Here is a 19184-nt window from a genome sequence, read left to right on the forward strand (position 1 = left end):
TTGAACGACTAAATGAAATCACTCTGAAATCTGAGGACATAACTCAAACAGAATTAGCCCTACTGTCTGGGACGTACTGTCTGGGACGTCCTCCCGATAGCCAGGTGGAGGAGCATCTGCATATGGTTTCCCATGCGGTTCCTGGCTTGCCTCAGTCCTTTTCTTTCGCGCTGCAGGTCGCTCGCAGAGCTCGCTCTCTCTCAAAAAAAAAAAAAGAAGAAAAACCTGAAAAATGCTGCAGCTGCCTGGCTTCAAATTCTGCCAGTGTGGCAAGATCATGTCCGCGACCGATGGCACCTTTGGTGTTACATCTGCCTCTATCTGGACCACGATCAGGCCGCCCTCAGGCACTGTGGCCACATGTCCCCTCAGGACAACGCCAATGGGCCACAAGGATCGCCAAGTTTAAAGAAGCGGCGTCGGGCTCTTATGCCCCCAACACCGGGTCCTCCCAGTCATCTCCTGGGCCTAGTCGGGACCGACAGGCCTCCAAACATAAAAAGGCCTCATCCGTAGGACCCTCGGGCGACCCAGGCCCCACCCCCCCAAGCGCACCCCTATCACCCTGACGCATGACCATTGGGGAATGCACCGCCACTGCCTCCATAACCGCCGGCACCAACCGGACACCACTACCACCAGTGAAAGTGTATCGAAGCATCGGATGCATGGCCACGCGTCAAAGCATGCCTCCACCAAACACAAAAAGGCCTCTCTGGTCAATGCACCGATGCAAAATGGCATCAGACCCAAAGCGACATACATTGCTGACATGCATCTCTGCCCAGAGCCCTGCGCTACTCACTCGTCCATGATCCTCCAGGAGTAGTGATCAGCGTGCAAAGGACCGGCTAGACGTGGCTCCCCTTCTGGACCCGCTGGACTCAGACGTGGGTCTTGCTTCGGAAGAGGGGTCCATGGGATCTTCTCAGTCTTCCCGTGCCTACTCAGATTTGTCCTCCATGTCTCAACACAGGCACTCTACACCACACCTGCAAGAACCATTGACAAAACGGGACAAAGGGCTCCCTACAAAAGATCAGATGGGGTCTCGTCACAGGGTCCAGACTTAGACATCTTCCTCATGGCCCCCCCCCCCCCCCCTCCAAGAAACTATCGCCCGTCTCCAAGGACACCTTAAGAACATAAGAAATTGCCATGCTGGGTCAGACAAAGGGTCCATCAAGCCCAGCATCCTTTTTCCAACAGAGGCCAAATCAAGCCACAAGAATCTGGCAATTACCCAAACACTAAGAAGATCCCATGTTACTAATGCAATTAATAACAGTGGCTATTCCCTAAGTAAACTTGATTAATAGCCGTTAATGAACTTCTCCTCCAAGAACTTATCCAAACCTTTTATGAACCCAGCTACATTAACTACACTAACCACATTCTCTGGCAACAAATTCCAGAGCTTTATTGTGTGTTGAGTGAAAAAGAATTTTCTCCGATTTATCTTAAATGTGCTTCTTGCTATCTTCATGGAATGCCCCCTAGTCCTTCTATTATTCGAAAGTGTAAATAACCAATTCACATCTATTCTTTCAAGACTTCTCATGATCTTAAACACCTCTATCATATACCACCTCAGCTGTCTCTTCTCCAAGCTGAACAGCCCTAATCTCTTCAGCCTTTCCTAATAGGGGAGCTGTTTCATCCCCTTCATCATTTTGGTTGCCCTTCTCTGTACCTTCTCCATCGCAACTATACCTTTTTTGAGATGCGGCGACCAGAATAGTACACAGTATTCAAGGTGTGGTCTCACCATGGAGCGATATAGAGGTATTATGACATTTTCTGTTTTATTAACCATTCCCTTCCTAATAATTCCTAAAATTCTGTTTGCTTTTTTGACTGCTGCAGCACTCTGAGCTGACGATTTTAAAGTATTATTCACTATGATGCCTAGATCTTTTTCCTGGGTGGTAGCTCCTAATATGGAACCTAACATCGTGTAACTACAGCAAGGGTTATTTTTCCCTATATGCAACACCTTGCACTTGTCCACATTAAATTTCATCTGCCATTTGGATGCCCAATCTTCCAGTCTTGCAAGGTCCTCCTGTAATGTATCACAATCCGCTTGTGATTTAACTACTCTGAATAATTTTGTATCATCCGTCGTATTCCTTTCCAGATCATTTATATATATATATTGAAATATATAAATCCAAGTACAGTTCCCTGAGGCACTCCTCTGTTTACCCTTTTCCACTGAGAAAATTGACCATTTAATCCTACTCTTTGTTTCCTGTCTTTTAACCAGTTTGTAATCCACGAAAGGACATCGCCTCCTATCCCATGACTTTTTACTTTTCTTAGAAGCCTCTCATGAGGGACTTTGTCAAACGCCTTTTGAAAATTCAAATACACTACATCTACCGGTTCACCTTTATCCACATGTTTATTAACCCCTCAAAAAAAATGAAGCAGATTTGTTAGGCAAGGCTTCCCGTGGGTAAATCCGTGTTGACTGTGTTGCATTAAATCATGTCTTTCTATATGCTCTACGATTTTGATCTTGAGAATAGTTTCCACTATTTTTCCCGGCACTGAAGTAAGGCTCACTGGTCTATAGTTACCCGGATCGCCCCTGGAGCCTTTTTTAAATATTGGGGTTACATTGTCCACCCTCCAGTCTTCAGGTACAATGGATGATTTTAATGATAGGTTACAAAATTTAACGAATAGATCAGAAATTTCATTTTTTAGTTCCTTCAGTACCCTAGGATGCATACTGTCCAGTCCAGGTGATTTGCTACTCTTAGTTTGTCAATCTGGCCTACTACATCTTCCAGGTTCACAGTGATTTCGTTCAGTTTGTCTGACTCATCACCCCTGAAAACCATCTCCGGAACTGGTATCTCTCCAACATCCTCATTAGTAAACACAGAAGCAAAGAATTCATTTAGTCTTTCTGCAATGGCCTTATCTTTCCTAAGAGCTCCTTTAACCCCTCAGTCATCTAATGGTCCAACCGACTCCCTCGCAGCTTTCTTGCTTCGGATATATTTTTTAAAGTTTTTATTATGAGTTTTTGCCTCTGTGGCCAACTTCATTTCAAATTCTCTTTTCGCCTGTCTTATCAAGGTTTTATACTTAACTTGACAATGCTTATGTTTTATCCTATTTTCTTCAGATGGATCCTTCTTCCAATTTTTGAAAGATGTTTTTTTGGCTAAAATAGCTTCTTTCACCTCATCTTTTAACCATGACGGTAATTGTTTTGCCTTCCTTCCACCTTTCTTAATGTGTGGAATACATATGGACTGTGCCTCTAGGATTGTATTTTTAAACAATATCCATGCCTGTTGAACACTTAACTTTTGCAGCTGCACCTTTCAGTTTTTTTTCTAACTATTTTCCTCATTTTATCAAAGTTACCCTTTTGAAAGTTTAGAGTTAGAGCTGCAGATTTACTTATTGTCCCCCTTCCAGTTATTAGTTTAAATTTGATCATGTTATGATCACTGATGCCAAGTGGCCCCACCACCGTTACCTCTGTCACCAAATCTAAAATAGCTCCCTCTCTTTTTGGTTCCTGAACCAATTGCTCCATGAAGCAGTCATTTATTACATCCAGAACTTTGTCTCTAGCAAGTCCTAATGTTACATTTACCCAGTCAATATTGGGGTAATTGAAATCTCCCATTATTATTGCACTACCAAATTGGTTAGCTTCCTTGATTTCTCTTAGCATTTCATCATCTGTCTGACCATTTTGTCCAGTTAGACGGTAGTATACTCTTATCACTATACTCTTACCCAACACACATGGGATTCCTACCCATATAGATTCTACTGAGCATTTAGTCTCTTGTATGATCTTTATCCTGTTGGACTCTATACCCTCCCAGACACACCCCCACCAAGTTGATCCTCCCTATCATTGCAGTATAATTTGTACCCTGGTTTAGCACTGTCCCATTTGTTATCCTCCTTCCATCAAGTCTCTGTATGCCAATTATGTCAATCTCATCATTTGCTGCTATACACTCTAACTCTCCCATCTTACTTCTTAGACTTCTGGCATTGGCATACAGACATTTCAAAGTGTGCTTTTTGTTTGTATTAACCTGCTTTTCAGTTGTTAGGGATAATTCGGAAATCATTAGCTTCGGTGAATTCGGAAATCATTGGCCTCCCAAGCAATGTCTCAGATTTCCATGATTCTGTCTCATTTCCTCTCAACGGTTGAACAGCAAACTGCGGACAAGCACTCCGGCAGGGCACGAGCCCCCTTCTCCTCTCGAGGCTCCATGTTCACCCGGACACGACAGTTTTAGCCCGGGGCCACATTCCATCAGTCCCCCTTCGCGGGGCTCACCGCCTAGGGATGTCTCTCCTCACCGATCTCCATCCACCTCTCTGGGCTCTTCAGCCGGCTTCCCTTCAGATCCCCCGGAGGAGCTGCCTGAACCGGTCTCCCCCCCAGGAAGATCTTTCTTATTCCAAATTCATAGAGAAAGTGGGAAACAGGCTTAACATAGAGACCAGGAAGGTGCCGGACCCCCGGGCGGAGGTCCTCAGCATACTAAAAATTTTCGAGTCGCCATCAGAGCCCACAGCTTTGACCTCGCATGCCATTTGGAATCAGTGATGACCAGAACGTGGGAGTCCCTCCTTCTCCAGACCACCGACATCATGCAAGACCGACCTCAAATTTCACATGAGACAGTCCCCCCTTCTATAGAGTGCTCAAACTTCCTCATGCATTAGTGGTTGTTGAGTCGGCCATGAAGAGGGCAAAGAAGACATGGCTGCACTCCAACAGCCCCCTGGGGAAGGACTGCAAGTACCTATATGATTTTGGATATGCCCGACTCAGGCCGAGTTTCGCCGTTTGAAAACGGCTGCCTCAGGGGCTACAACGTAAATAAATAAATATAATATATAAATATATAAAAACATAATAGTATAAATCCAAACATATTTTTTTAAAAAATATATATTAAATATGTTAAAATTGGTGACATATAAGAAGCGCATTAATTTACATAAAAATAAAACTTTGTAGACAGCTATCAAAACACTTATAATTTAAAAACTCACGGTTTGCATAACAAACCTCAATTAATAAAACTTGAAAGAACTTTTAGAAGAAAAACCAAAATTACCTGTATTCTCTCTGATTCACAATGAAATATCTGTATGTCGAAGGTCGCACAGTGAACTATGTGACCAACAGCATTATTGAATCTGTAATGGTTTAGAAAGGATGGCATAATTATCTAGGACATTGTTGTAGATATCTTATTACTAAGAGGCTGTGTAAAAAGTTGCAAAAAGCAATAGTTCATTTGCAGTGAATGAGTGTGTAAAAAATAGTATATTTTATAGATCGTTGATCGAATGATGATAAAAGGATTAATGCAAAATATGTGAATATAGATATTAAAATAAGAAGTGCTTGATTCAAATAAAAAAATTTTTTTTATTTTTTTTAATAAAATTTTTTGTGTCTGTGAGTGCATTGTTTAATAGTCAATAAATATTTATGTGTCAATTATGATAATGTAAATCCAAGAACAATTTTTGTATGTTACACTTATGAAGTATTGAATGTGTGAATGTGTAAATACATGTGAAAAGATAGAGTTGATGACCCGATCAAATAATAATGTAAAAGTATGCATCTAGCTGATAGTGAATTAATGCTGCAGCCTAACTTTCTTTAACATAATATTTTCTTTTTGATGTAATTTTTTATTACACTATAATTCTCCAAATACATTAATAGTTCTTTCATGTGCATTGATAATGAATTTTAATTTGATTCATTTTTGAGTTGACCGCCCACTTTTGACAGCTGCAATTTGGCGCGAAAATCAACCTTTGGTGTATACATAAATCACATAGACAGAGCAGTTTTAATGTTTGACTTTTCAAGTGGAGATTTCATCGTGCATACGCTCATGAGGTAATGTTTTATTGCAGTAATCGCTATTTTAGAAAGTTGCTTGTTGGATCGGCATGCTCTGAATGAGATCGCGGCATAAAAAAACTAGATTTTTAGATTCTACTAAGCAAGTTAGCTGTTGAACACATAAAAGAATCAAACTTGCCGATATTTATTCTGACTCGGCATCCAACGTTAAAATTTCAGCGTTCTGATTTCGCTAGGAAATTCTTGGGTTGAAATGGCATGTCTTTAAAGATACTTAGACTTTAAAATATATCAGCGCTCTTAGATAATCTAAGCGGCATGCGTTGTTATGAGCCTTCCTTTACAATTCTAATGATACATTCATATATTCATTATATCAACGCAGTCATAAGAATCTCCTACCTTATGCGACACTGTATCACATTTTATTAATTACATTTTTGTAATTGTAATTTAGATTCTACTAAGCAAGTTAGTTGTTGACACATAGAAGAATCAAACTTGCCGATATTTATTCTGACTCGGCAACCAACATTAAAATTTTAGCGCTCTGCTTTTGCCAGGAACCGGCATGTCTTTAAAGTAACTTAGATTTTAAAATATATCAGCGCTCTTAGATAATCTAGGCGGCTTGCGTTGCTATAAGCCTCCTTATTTTTTAACGATACATTCATACATTTACACTTTCATACATCCGTCATTATTTATTTCAACTCAGTCATAAGAATCTCCAACCTTATGCGACACCGTGTTACATTTCATCAATTACATTTTTGTTATAAGTGTTCACATTAAAAGACACATCAATTTGGGCTATCTAGAACACCTGTGTCACTGCAGCATTAATTCACTATCAGCTAGATGCATACTTTTACATTATTATTTGATCGGGTCATCAACTCTATCTTTTCACATGTATTTACACATTCACACATTCAATACTTCATAAGTGTAACATACAAAAATTGTTCTTGGATTTACATTATCATAATTGACACATAAATATTTATTGACTATTAAACAATGCACTCACAGACACAAAAAATTTTATTAAAAAAAAAAATAATTTTTTTTATTTGAATCAAGCACTTATTTTAATATCTATATTCACATATTTTGCATTAATCCTTTTATCATCATTCGATCAACGATCTATAAAATATACTATTTTTTACACACTCATTCACTGCAAATGAACTATTGCTTTTTGCAACTTTTTACACAGCCTCTTAGTAATAAGATATCTACAACAATGTCCTAGATAATTATGCCATCCTTTCTAAACCATTACAGATTCAATAATGCTGTTGGTCACATAGTTCACTGTGCGACCTTCGACATACAGACATTTCATTGTGAATCAGAGAGAATACAGGTAATTTTGGTTTTTCTTCTAAAAGTTCTTTCAAGTTTTATTAATTGAGGTTTGTTATGCAAACCGTGAGTTTTTAAATTATAAGTGTTTTGATAGCTGTCTACAAAGTTTTATTTTTATGTAAATTAATGCGCTTCTTATATGTCACCAATTTTAACATATTTAATATATATTTTTTAAAAAAATATGTTTGGATTTATACTATTATGTTTTTATATATTTATATATTATATTTATTTATTTACGTTGTAGCCCCTGAGGCAGGCGTTTTCAAACGGCGAAACTCGGCCTGAGTCGGGCATATCCAGTGTCTCCACTTCAATAAAGGAATTTACAAGACATTTGGCATCTATCCTCTTTGTTCATCCTGACGGCTTTTATAGATCGCCTTCCTTCGTGTTTTCTGGGGTCCTATATGATTTTGGCAAGTAGGCTTTTCAGTCCAGCATGCTTAACACAAAAAGTCAACAACATCAATTTTACATTACTCAGTATTTATATGAGTGTCTGCAATCGCTAAAACCTTTAGTCACAGAGGCTGTGTCGAACAACCGCCCACCAGACCAGTTCTATGATCTGGAGGAAGACCTCCAACACTTGACCTTACAATATACAAAGCCTTCAACAAATTCACCCGAGCCACAGTGAGCACCATTGAGGCCCGTCGATTAGCATGACTCCATGCCAGTGATATCAGAGAAGATGTGCACAAGAAGTTGGTGGACCTCCCATGTCTCCCCGACAACCTCTGTTGCGTGAAACGGTGGTGCAACTTAAAGAACAAAATGTGGCTGTCATGTCACTGATGGCTCCCTCGGATCCCGCATTCACAAAATGGTACTACCCCAGTTACTGAAAATCTTACTTTCAGAGGCGCTCTTACAGATCATTCCCGCTTTTCCGCCCGCAGCCTTACCTGCCAGCTAGGGTGCAACCACCTTAGCAGCTGCAGAACCACTTACGCCAGTGTCCCCCAGGGCAGCCACGTCCTCCCCCTGAGAGCAACACCCCCAAACCCCCTCAGGGTTTTTAGAGAATGCCGGGCCGCCTCTACCGCTACCAATTGGAGGGAGACTTTCCCATTTCCTCACCTCGTGGGAAGCGATCATGGGAAGCGATCACCTCCGACCGTTGGGTGCTCAAGATCATCAAAGAAGGCTACATCCTCAGCTTCAAGTCTGCACCATCTCTTCCCCACATGGTACGGCCAAAGCAGGTCGACTCACCAAGCAGCCACTCTCTGAAGGAAGAGGTCAACAAGCTGCTTCTTCAGCGTTCCATTTGCAGAGTCTCTGCCACTCAGCATCATTGGGGATTATACTCTCATTACTTTCTCATTCCCAAGAAATCGGGAGACCTATGTCCCATCCTGGACCTCTGGTCTCTCAACAAATTCCTGGTCAGAGAAAAATTCAAGATGACTTCCCTCAAATCCATCCTGCCCTTCCTATGGCCCAACAATTGGATGAGTTCACTTGACCTCAAGGATGCGTACTCCCATATTCCTATGTACCCTGTGCCTTGGTGGTACTTATGCTTCAAAGTCAATGGATGCCACTTCCAATACAAGCTGTTCCCCTTTGGCCTCTCATCAGCCCTGAGGGTCTTCACCAAGTGTCTACTAGTAGCTGTGACCTACCTACAGAAGCAGGGAATACAACTTTTTCCTTACCTCAATGACTGGTTGCCGGTGGCCCTGGATCCTCCCACCCTCTGCAGCTACTTATTGGTGACCATCCGCTGTCTGGAAAGCCTGGGCTTGCTCATCAATTATGAGAAATCCAATCTGCACCTGTCCTGGGCCTTGCAATTCATTGGAGCTTGCATCAACACTGAGTTGGACAGAGCATTCCTTCCAGAGGCCAGTTCTCTCACCCTTCTGATCCTGGCAACTCAGCTCTTGCGCACCACCAGCACCTCTGCCCGGCAGATCTTAACCATACTGGGCCACATGGCAGCCTCCATCGATGTAGTGTCACGCACCCACCTACACATTCGCCGCCTGCAGTGGGGCCTGACGTCACAGTGGCACCAACTCCGGCACCCCTTATCCCGGCTAGTAGTCTCATGCACAGCATGAAAACAGACTTCAGCTGGTGGCTGGGGCCCACAGTGCTCACCGCAGGAGCATCCCTCCGCCCACCGACCCATCACCTAGTCTCACCACCGATGCATCGAACAAGGGGTGAGGCACCCACCTAGCCCAATTTCAGACTCAAGGCCTCTGGTCCAGTTGGGAAAGGGTGAGGCAGATCAACTTCCTGGAGCTTCGAGCCATCAGAAATGCACTCTGCACATTCAAGACCTTCCTGAACGGAAAAACAGGTATGATCCGTACGGACAACCAAGTAGCAATGTTCTACATAAACAAAGAAGGAGGGTCCGGTTCCTGGACGATGTGCAAGGCAGCAGTGCAGATCTTGGAATGGGTGGAACGGCATTCCATCACGCTGCAGGCCACATATCTGCCGGGGATAGAGAACTCCAGAGCAGACGAGTTAAGCAGAATCTTCCACCCTCATGAATTGGAGCTTCGTCAGGATGTGGCAGAAAGAATCTTTCAAATTTGGAGTTTTCTTCGCGTCGATCTTTTTGCTACAGAGCACAACAGAAAAGTATTATTTATTTAGAGATTTTCTATATACCGCGGCACATTATGAACATCACCTCGGTTTACAATAAACCATAATTCAGCAACAAGCTTTACAATCAATTGACAATAGAACAAACATGTATCAAAAGAAATCAATGAAAAATAGTAGAAACATATAATACAATTGAGACAAGCCTAACATGGGAATTTATATAATGGGGTAAGTATAAATAACTAGGTACTTTCAAACATGAGTAGTAAGATGAGTAGTAGATTGAAATCTATTTGGAGTAGGGTAATGTATTGTCAGAGAAACATATAATTCATTTAATGTGGACTGTCCCGCTATGTTTAGCGGTCTGTGGAGCTCCGTGCATTACAAGCGGCTGCTCCTGCGGCTCCTTTACTCGCCAGTAAAGGAGCCGCAGGAGCAGCCGCTTGTAATGCACGGAGCTCCACAGCTCCGTGCATTACAAGCAGGACAGTCCACATTAAATGAATGAACATCGCCATTACAACTCTGCCATTATAGTATAATTTATCTTAGTTCCATAAGTCTCTCTTGAGTAATTTCAGCCCTTGAAGAAGGAGCCAGTCTCCGAAACATCTGGATGTCGGCTGCACAAGACCGACCATAGAACAGAAGATAAGTGACATTAATGGCTTTATTTCAGATATTATCAATGCAATCAATGCAATAATCTGGAAGTGGACTCATCAACATTAAGAGCTACTACTGAGGTACCTAATGATTTTGAAGCCTTGTTTTAGGCTCACAGACACGATAGCTGTATCACTCAACAGCATCGTATGAAGGTACACTCAGATTTCAAATTGACATCTATATAACAGGTCTTTGATTTATTTAGATTTAGCTACATGTTATATCGTTCAGGGTCTTAATATTAGTGCATATGCTGTCTCTCACATGTGCAATCATAAACACACACTCATATGCTCTCTCACATGCACAATCATACATTAGTTCTCTCACATGCGGAAACACACGCTCAGATGCTCTCTTACATGCTCAATCATACACATTCATATGTTCTCACACACTTAGCCATATACACACATGCTCAGTCATGCTCTCTGATATGTTCAATTATAAACACACACTCATTTACTCTCTCTTGTATCACTCACTTTTTCTTACATGCTCATAAACACATATGCTTTTTCACACTCACATGCTCAAATCATATATACACAAATGCTTGTTAGCTCTCGCCCATGCGCAATCATACACACTCTTATACTCACATGCTTAATCATATACACACTCATGCTCTGTCACATGTTCATAGAAACATAGAAATGACGGCAGGAGAAGACCAAACGGCCCATCCAGTCTGCCCAGCAAGCTTCACACATTTTTTTTCTCATACTTATCTGTTTCTCTTAGCTCTTTGGTTCTATTTCCCTTCCACCCCCACCATTAATGTAGAGAGCAGTGATGGAGCTGCATCCAAGTGAAATATCAAGCTTGATTAGTTAGGGGTAGTAGGGGTAGTAACCGCCGCAATAAGCAAGCTACACCCATGCCTATTTGTTTTACCCAGACTATGTTATTCAGCCCTTATTAGTTGTTTTTTCTTCTCCCCTGCTGTTGAAGCAGAGAGCTGTGCTGGATATGCGTGAAGTATCAGTTTTTCTTCTCCCCTGCCGTTGAAGCAGAGAGCTATGCTGGAAATGCGTGAAGTATTAGTTTTTCTTCTCCCCTGCGGTTGAAGCAGAGAGCTATGCTGGATATGCGTGAAGCATTAGTTTTTCTTCTCCCCTGCCGTTGAAGCAGAGAGCTATGCTGGATATGCATTGAAAGTGAAGTATCAGGCTTATTTGTTCAGTCATACACACACTCATGCTCTTACATGCTCAATCATACACACATACTCTCACATGTTCAATTATACACACAGTGTCCTATGTTCTCACATGCACAATCATACACCACACACACACATGTTTTTTATTTTCACCTCTGGAAGTAAAGGGGCAGCAGCAACAACAGCCTCCTCCAACCCTTAGGGCCTACCAGACTTCCTCTTTCTTCTAGCCTCCAGGTTTGCTGCTCCTGCTTCCGACTGTAGGGAGGGGGACTGGAGCATGAGAAGGGAAGTTAATGCTTCTTGTGCCCTGTGGGCTGTGCTGCTCCTCACTGTGGGGGTGAGGAGAGAAGAACCATGCTTCCTACAGTATTACGGACTGCTCTGTTCCTCACTGCTGGGGCAGGGGGAAGAGGAGAGGCTGATGAGGCCCTGCGGGTTGAGCTGTTTCTCATTGCTAGAGTTGGGAGAGGGAGAAGGAAGCTGATACTTTTCGCAGTTCCATGGACCGAGTTGATCTTCACTGCCAGGGCTTAGAGAGAGCGAAGAAGGCCAGTGCTTTTCGCAACCTCGCTGGCTAGTTTGCTTCTCATTGCCAGTACAGGGAGAGGGAGGAGGAGGCTAGTGGCTTTGCAGCCCCATGGGCCTCGCTGATCTTCACTGCCAGGGCAGGTAAAGACGCCAAAGTCTTTTGCAGCCCTGTAGGCCACTGTACTCGTTGCTGGTGCACGAGGAAGGAGGCGGCCAATGCTTCTCGCACAGTGGTGCCTCTGGTGTATTGCACCTATTGCCAAGGCCACATCAGCCATGGGCTATAGGGATCTGCTGGGTACTTGTGACCCAGCCTGGCCAATATCGGAGACAGAATCCTGGGCTTGATGAGTCTTGGTCTGACTCAGTATGGCACTTCATGTGTCCTTGTCATGAAAGGCAAGATATAAATAAGTAAATATATATATATATATATAGAGAGAGAGAGAGATAAATGTGTGTGTGTGTGTGTGTATATATATATATATATAAACCAGTTAGTCCAGAGCGCAGGTATTAAAATAGTGAGTGGTCATCATTCGAAAGCTTATGGGGATAGTTAAAGATCCAAACGTGTATACCCTGGAAGGAAAGGGGAGGATATGATAGAGGCATGTAAATACAAAATTCTCACCATAAAACACAACTTAATGTATAACCCCTCAGCAATCTGGCTTTGCTCCATGTTAAGAAATCATCATTTCCATGTTAAGAAACTCATCATTAGAAATAGAAAACATACTCAAAAAAATGAGACCAGCCCGACACCCCTCCAACACGTTGCCTACCAAAGCCCTGCTGTCTATTCCCAGCACCATAGCTAAACCCATTGCCGACATAATTAACTATTCACTCTCCTCCGGAGTCATTCCTGATCCTCTCAAACAAGCCACTGTCAAACCCTTACTTAAAAAGCATAGCCTCAACCCTGATGACCTCTCCAACTTCCGGCCCATCTCCAACCTCCCATGTCTATCGAAAGTACTCGAAAAAATTGTCAACATCCAACTCTCTGACCATCTGGAAAAGTATAACATCCTTTTCCCCTCCCAATTCGGATTTTGAAAATTCTATAATACAGAAACCCTCTTACTCTTACTTTCTGACTCCATTCTTAGAGGCTTCGACAAAGGTCTCTCACACTTACTAGCACTTCTTGACATCTCAGCAGCATTTGACACAGTGAACCACAACATACTCCTCATGCGCCTCAGTGAAATTGGCATTACTGGCACCCCATCTCTTTGGTTTAAATCCTACCTAACCAACAGACTCTACAAAATAAAAATTGACGATTGTGAATCGAAACCGATCAACCTCTCCCGAGGCATCCTGCAAGGTTCCTCTCTCTCCTCCACTCTGTTCAATATTTATCTACTTCCCCTCTGCAAACTTCTCTCTGACCTTCACCTCACCCACTTCATTTACATGGATGACGTACAAATACTCATCCCTATCACCGACTCCCTAGCCGCCACCATGAAAAGATGGGAAAATGCTCTCTCATCTATAAACTGCCTCCTCATCTCTCTCCACCTCACCCTTAACACTTCTAAAATGGAGCTTCTCATTATCTCTCCCCCCCACCCTCGCCCAGTACACCCCCTCCACAGGCACCTCCTTCTCCCTCCAAGCCCGAGATCTAGGTGTTACAATTGATAATCACCTCAACCTACAAAAATTCATTGGCACCACCATGAAAGTGCTTCTTTAAACTCAATACACTAAAAAAAAACCAAAAACTCAGACCCCTCCTCCACCTTAGTGACCTCCGTACTGTCCTGCAAGCCACGGTCATGTCCAAAATAGACTACTGTAACTCCCTCCTTCTTGGTCTACCTAAAGCCACTATTAAACCCCTACAACTCCTACAAAACGCAGCTGCGAGAATTCTCACAAATTCTCGCAAATGTGACCATATCACCCCTATACTCAAAGACCTGCAGTGGCTCCCCATTCAATAACGCATAACTTACGAGACTCTCACTATAATGCACAAATCTCTCCACAACGAAAACATGCACTGGATGAAAGATACTATCCGCCTCCTCGCCCCAACCAGACCTACTAGATCCTCTCACAAAGGTACCCTCCACACCCTCCCACCGAAACATATTCACCTCAAATCTACAAAAGAGTGGGCCTTCTCAATCGCCGGCTCCTATGCCTGGAACACCATGCCACCTGAACTCAGACTAGAGCAGAGTGCACATAAATTCAAATCAAAACTCAAAACATGGATCTTTAAACAAGCCTACCCTTAAATCCTCTTCTCAATATCCGCTCAATCGAATTCCTTCTTTCGACCTTTCCTTAATCCTCCAGAGTGTCCTATAGCCCTCTCCCCCCTCCTCTTCCTCCTTTCAACCATGATAGGTTCGCATGTCTATACCTCCGGTGCTGCCACCCAGCACCCAATTTCTGCGAAATTTTATAGCTCTGTTAACCTGTCCACACTTTGTACAAGACATTGGATATTTGCACTCCGGTATCACTTCTTAACGTTGGGACTCATGTACATAAGTTTGCTATTCCGATTTCAAGCCTTAAGCTATCGCTCCCACGTGCAACTACCTCTGCACTTCCCAGTTCTCTGTTATCCTGTTTTTTGTAACTGCTCTCTTCCTGCTTTGTTTTTACCCCTGTTACATATAAACCGGCATGATATCTCTGATGATGGTCGTTCAAGAAAAAACACAAATCAACCTAATAAATGAAGCTTGACCGACGTGCCGCAAATGTGCAGTAGAGAGCAGCTCTACTGCGCATGTGCAGGCGAGCACGTCGGTCACAGCAGAGCATCAGCTGCTTGAAAACATGGCGGCTGCAGCAAGGAGCTGTAGCGGCGACGGCATCGGTGAGGCGAGCTGTAGCGACGGTGGCATGGCGAGGGGCAGTAGAGGCGGCGGCGAGAAGCAGCGAACCCGGTGGTGAGGGAGGAGAGAGTGAGAGTGAGGGGAGGTGGGAGGGAGGGTGAGAGTGAGGGGAGGTGGGAGAGGGTGGGAGGGAGGGTGAGAGTGAGGGGAGGTGGGAGAGGGTGGGAGGGAGGGTGAGAGTGAGGGGAGAGGTGAGAGAGGGAGCGGTGGGAGGGAGCGTGAGTGGGGGTGGGAGGGAGGAGGGAGAGGTGGGAGGGTCAGAGTAGCCTGTTGTTACGGGCTGCGAGCGTCAGCTGGATATCAACATGGCGGCGACGAGGAGCGGCGGCCAGTAGCATCAGCGAGGAGCAGCGAACTCGGTGGGGAGGGAGGAGAGAGAGAGATTGGGGGGGAGGGAGGTGAGTGGTGGGAGAGAGGGGAGAGAGGTAGGGGGTGGGAGAGAGGGGAGAGGTGGGGAGGTGGGGAGGAGTGAGGGGAGTGGGAGAATGACGGGGGAGAATGAGGGGGAGGTGAGAGAGGGATGTGAGTAAGTGGAAGGGTAAGAAGTTGTGGAGCAGAGAAAAAGGGGAGTGGAGGAGGGCTGAGAGAGAGGGGATGGATTGAGAGAGGGTGGGGAGTGACTGAGGGAAGGGGAGGGAGGTGAGAGTGAGGGGAGGGAGGCAGTGGGAGACAGAGGGTGAGTAAGACTGAGTAGAGGGAAGGGGTGAGTGAACGAGGGGAAGGGGGAGTGAGGGAGAAAAAGTGTAGAAGGGTGCTGTGTTCGAAAATGGACTGAAAAAAAAATTTAATGTAGCCCGTTTTAACGGGCTTAACGGCTTGTAAATAATAAATAAGACTCTATAAACCAGCTCGCCAATTATGCTCAATGAACAAATGTAGACTTGAAATACCTACAATAAAGACGGCAAGATTAGACCTGACTCGCAAGCACACTTTTTCAGTAGCCGGTCCGGTTTTATGGAACTCCTTACCTGAAGACATCCGTCTCATGCCTAATAGCGAGGATTTTAAAAAGCTTTAAAAATCTACTTTTGCACAATCGCTTATAGCACATAGCCTATCTTTAATGTCTTTTTCTAGTATGGTTATTTTAAGTTTAATTTATTTCTCCATACTATTTTAACCTACATGATCTACTTATTACTTGATGTCTCCTATGTATACTTTATTTTATTTGCTTATTCTCTGTCTCCTATTTGTTGTATTATTAAAAAATTGTATGTATGTTTTTATTGTAAACCGCATAGATCAATTACTTAATTGTATTAGCAGTATATAAGAACTTTTAAATAAATAAAGAAATACTTCCAAGGAATAAATGCACAGGAAGCAGGCCTCTTTCAACAGAACATAGGCTGTGGAATATGGGATCATTAGATGAGGGTGAGAGGAGGTACACTTGGATGTAATGTAAGGAAATAATTTCTTTACAGAAAGGGTTGTGGATGCATGGAAGAGCCTGCTTATGGAGGTGATGTAGAAGAGGGCAGTATCAGAATTCAAGAAAACATGGGGCACGCACAGAGAATTTCTGAGGGAGAGGATGGTACTATAAAACTGAGCAGATGTGATTGAGCAGAATGGATGGCCCATATGGTTTTGTCTTTATCATGTTCTATATTTCTATGCCAGATGCAATTACACCAACTTACAAATTCAAATAAAAAATATTTGCATATTTAGTGAAGCCCTCTAGTATTAATCAAATTTTTGCTGTGCTTGAAGAATGACAGAACAAATGAATATGAGGTTGTTATAGTTTGATCGGTTTTATTGTATCTGTTAATTAAGAAGTCATTAATTTTATACCTTAGCCGAACAATAGGGAATCTTTTTGAGCTCTCAGGTGCTATAAAATACTACCCATTTAGAATTAGCAAATTGGTCTGTGCAGGCATCAGTGGGACCTCACTTTCAGCTGGAAGCTGTGCCTTCTGTTGTGTATAGAATTGACTTAAGCCTATTATGTGTATTTCATTGAATAGATGTTTTGATTAATTTTATCTGTACGCTTCTGTGGTACTTTTGCTTAGCAGACTTTTGCTTCACTGTTTGGACTACTAGCCATTCACTCAGTGTAGCAAATAGGGCGGATTTTAAAAAGGCCACGCGCATAAACTCCGGCCTTTACGCACGTGGCAGGGCCTAGTGGGCGCCGAGCCTATTTTCAAAAAGGCCCGGCTATGCTCATAAGTGCGGGCCTTCTTGAAAAGGGAAGGCCGGGGGGCATTTTCTGGGCAGGGCGGGGCTAGAAGCACCCAGTACAGCTGCTCCTTTGCAGGAGCAAAAGGTAAAATACAAAAATGTAGGGGTAGCTTGGATAGGGATAGGAGGCGGGCAGGATAGGGGAAGGGAGGTTAGGGTAGGGGGTTGGGAAGTTCCCTCCCAGTCTGCTCCTTAATTGGAGCAGACTGGGAGGGAACTGGGGAAGGCCCCAATGCATCGCCACACGTATTTGCAAAACTTTCCTCCTCCCCCCCTTCGCGCACTGACCTGAATTGTATAACATGCGCGTGTCCATGTGTGCTCGCTGGGTAGTGCACGTACATGGTCGCACGTGTGTATTTTTTGAAAATCTACCCCAGTGTTGTGTGCAACTTGAACTAATGTAGCCAATGGAATTTTTCTTGAAAAGACTGAAAGGTAACAATGTAAACAGAATCCATATTATGAACCCATAGTGGGAGCTGTTCAACCTTTCTTGGTTGGTTAGTGGGGTTGCTCTGTATATTATGCTTTATTATTATTAGTTTTATTGATTAATCATAGTTCTATAATATCAATGGTTTACAAAACTATAAACACTTAACTCACAATTCTAACAACAAATCAAAATACTAAATGTATAATACAATGGTAAATTACATATAATTAAATCAGTAAGTCCTAATAATAAAAACATAAATCCAATTAAAACAATTTTTTTTATACAAGAATAAAAAAATGAGGATTATAAAATTAACAAAATACAAGGCAAGTAAAAACTAAAAGTAAATTCCAGTCCCAGTGATTACCTTCAACCCGTACACACTCATACGCTGTCTCTCACATGCTCAATCAATGAGGATGAACTAAGGAGGATACATTGTAGATCTATGAGCTACCACAGGCATGGTTAAAAACAAACAAACAAACAAAAAACCCAAAGCAAAACCATGCTTTATGGCTTTTTCAAAGTTTCAGAAAGGTGTTTTTTTTGCCTAATACTCAATGAAAGACTATTCCATAAAGAAGGGGCAGTATAATTAAAGGCCATATGACGAGTCAGCTTTCATAATTAAAGGAGACAGAATCATGAGTAGATCTTGCTGTGATGACCCAAGGACTCAGACTAGTTTATAGGGCAATAGATTGTCTACCAAATACTGTGGGAAGCCCCTGTATAACTCTTACTTCACATGTGCTCTTGACACCTCTGACACTTAGAGTCCCTTCTATTTATTTCCGATTGGGAAACAGGCCAGTTTAATTCAATTGTAATCTCAGATTGGTCAGAACACATTATGATATTATCAAGCACTTGCAAAGCTGCACTTATTTTGAAATATAGCAACCTGCCATGCAAGGCAACTTTCTCTAGAAGGAATATATATGAAATCTCAGTAAAGACAGAGCACATTGTTAAAAAAAAGTATCCTGCTCTTGGTTAGTGCCTATAACCACAGCCCTCCATTTCCTGTAATAAAAGTTGGAAAATTGTCTGGCACCTATATAGCACAGTGGCATATATTTGCATATTAAATGTAAATTTCCCTGTATTTCTTGTTTATCTTGATAATTTCTGTTCTGTTTTATTTTGGTCTATATTTTTTGTTTGCTCCCTTCTTTCTCTAGGCCAGTGGTGGTGAACTCTAATCCTTGAGTGCCACAAACAGGCCAGGTTTTCAGAATATCCACAATGAATATGCATGAGATAGATTGTATGCAAATTGCCACTCTCCCCCTTTCCCTCTTCTTGCCTCCCTCCCCTTCCCATTCTTCCAGGCACGCTCTCCAAGGAACACTGATTCCTTAGCCCCAAGCTCCAGGCCCTGGGCCCCATTCCCAGCTTTGGTGGTGATGATGCCTCAGGCTCTGCCCCTGACATTGC

General features: G+C 42.8%; 1 protein-coding gene across 4 annotated transcripts in view; it reads left to right on the plus strand.

Annotated features, from left to right (window-relative positions):
• The window catches only part of INTS9 (integrator complex subunit 9), a 423090-nt gene that overhangs the window by 369324 nt on the left and 34582 nt on the right, over nt 1–19184 (plus strand). The window lies entirely within an intron of this gene.

Source organism: Rhinatrema bivittatum, chromosome 3 (genome assembly GCF_901001135.1).
Source record: "Rhinatrema bivittatum chromosome 3, aRhiBiv1.1, whole genome shotgun sequence".
In the NCBI taxonomy this organism is placed as follows: domain Eukaryota; kingdom Metazoa; phylum Chordata; class Amphibia; order Gymnophiona; family Rhinatrematidae; genus Rhinatrema; species Rhinatrema bivittatum.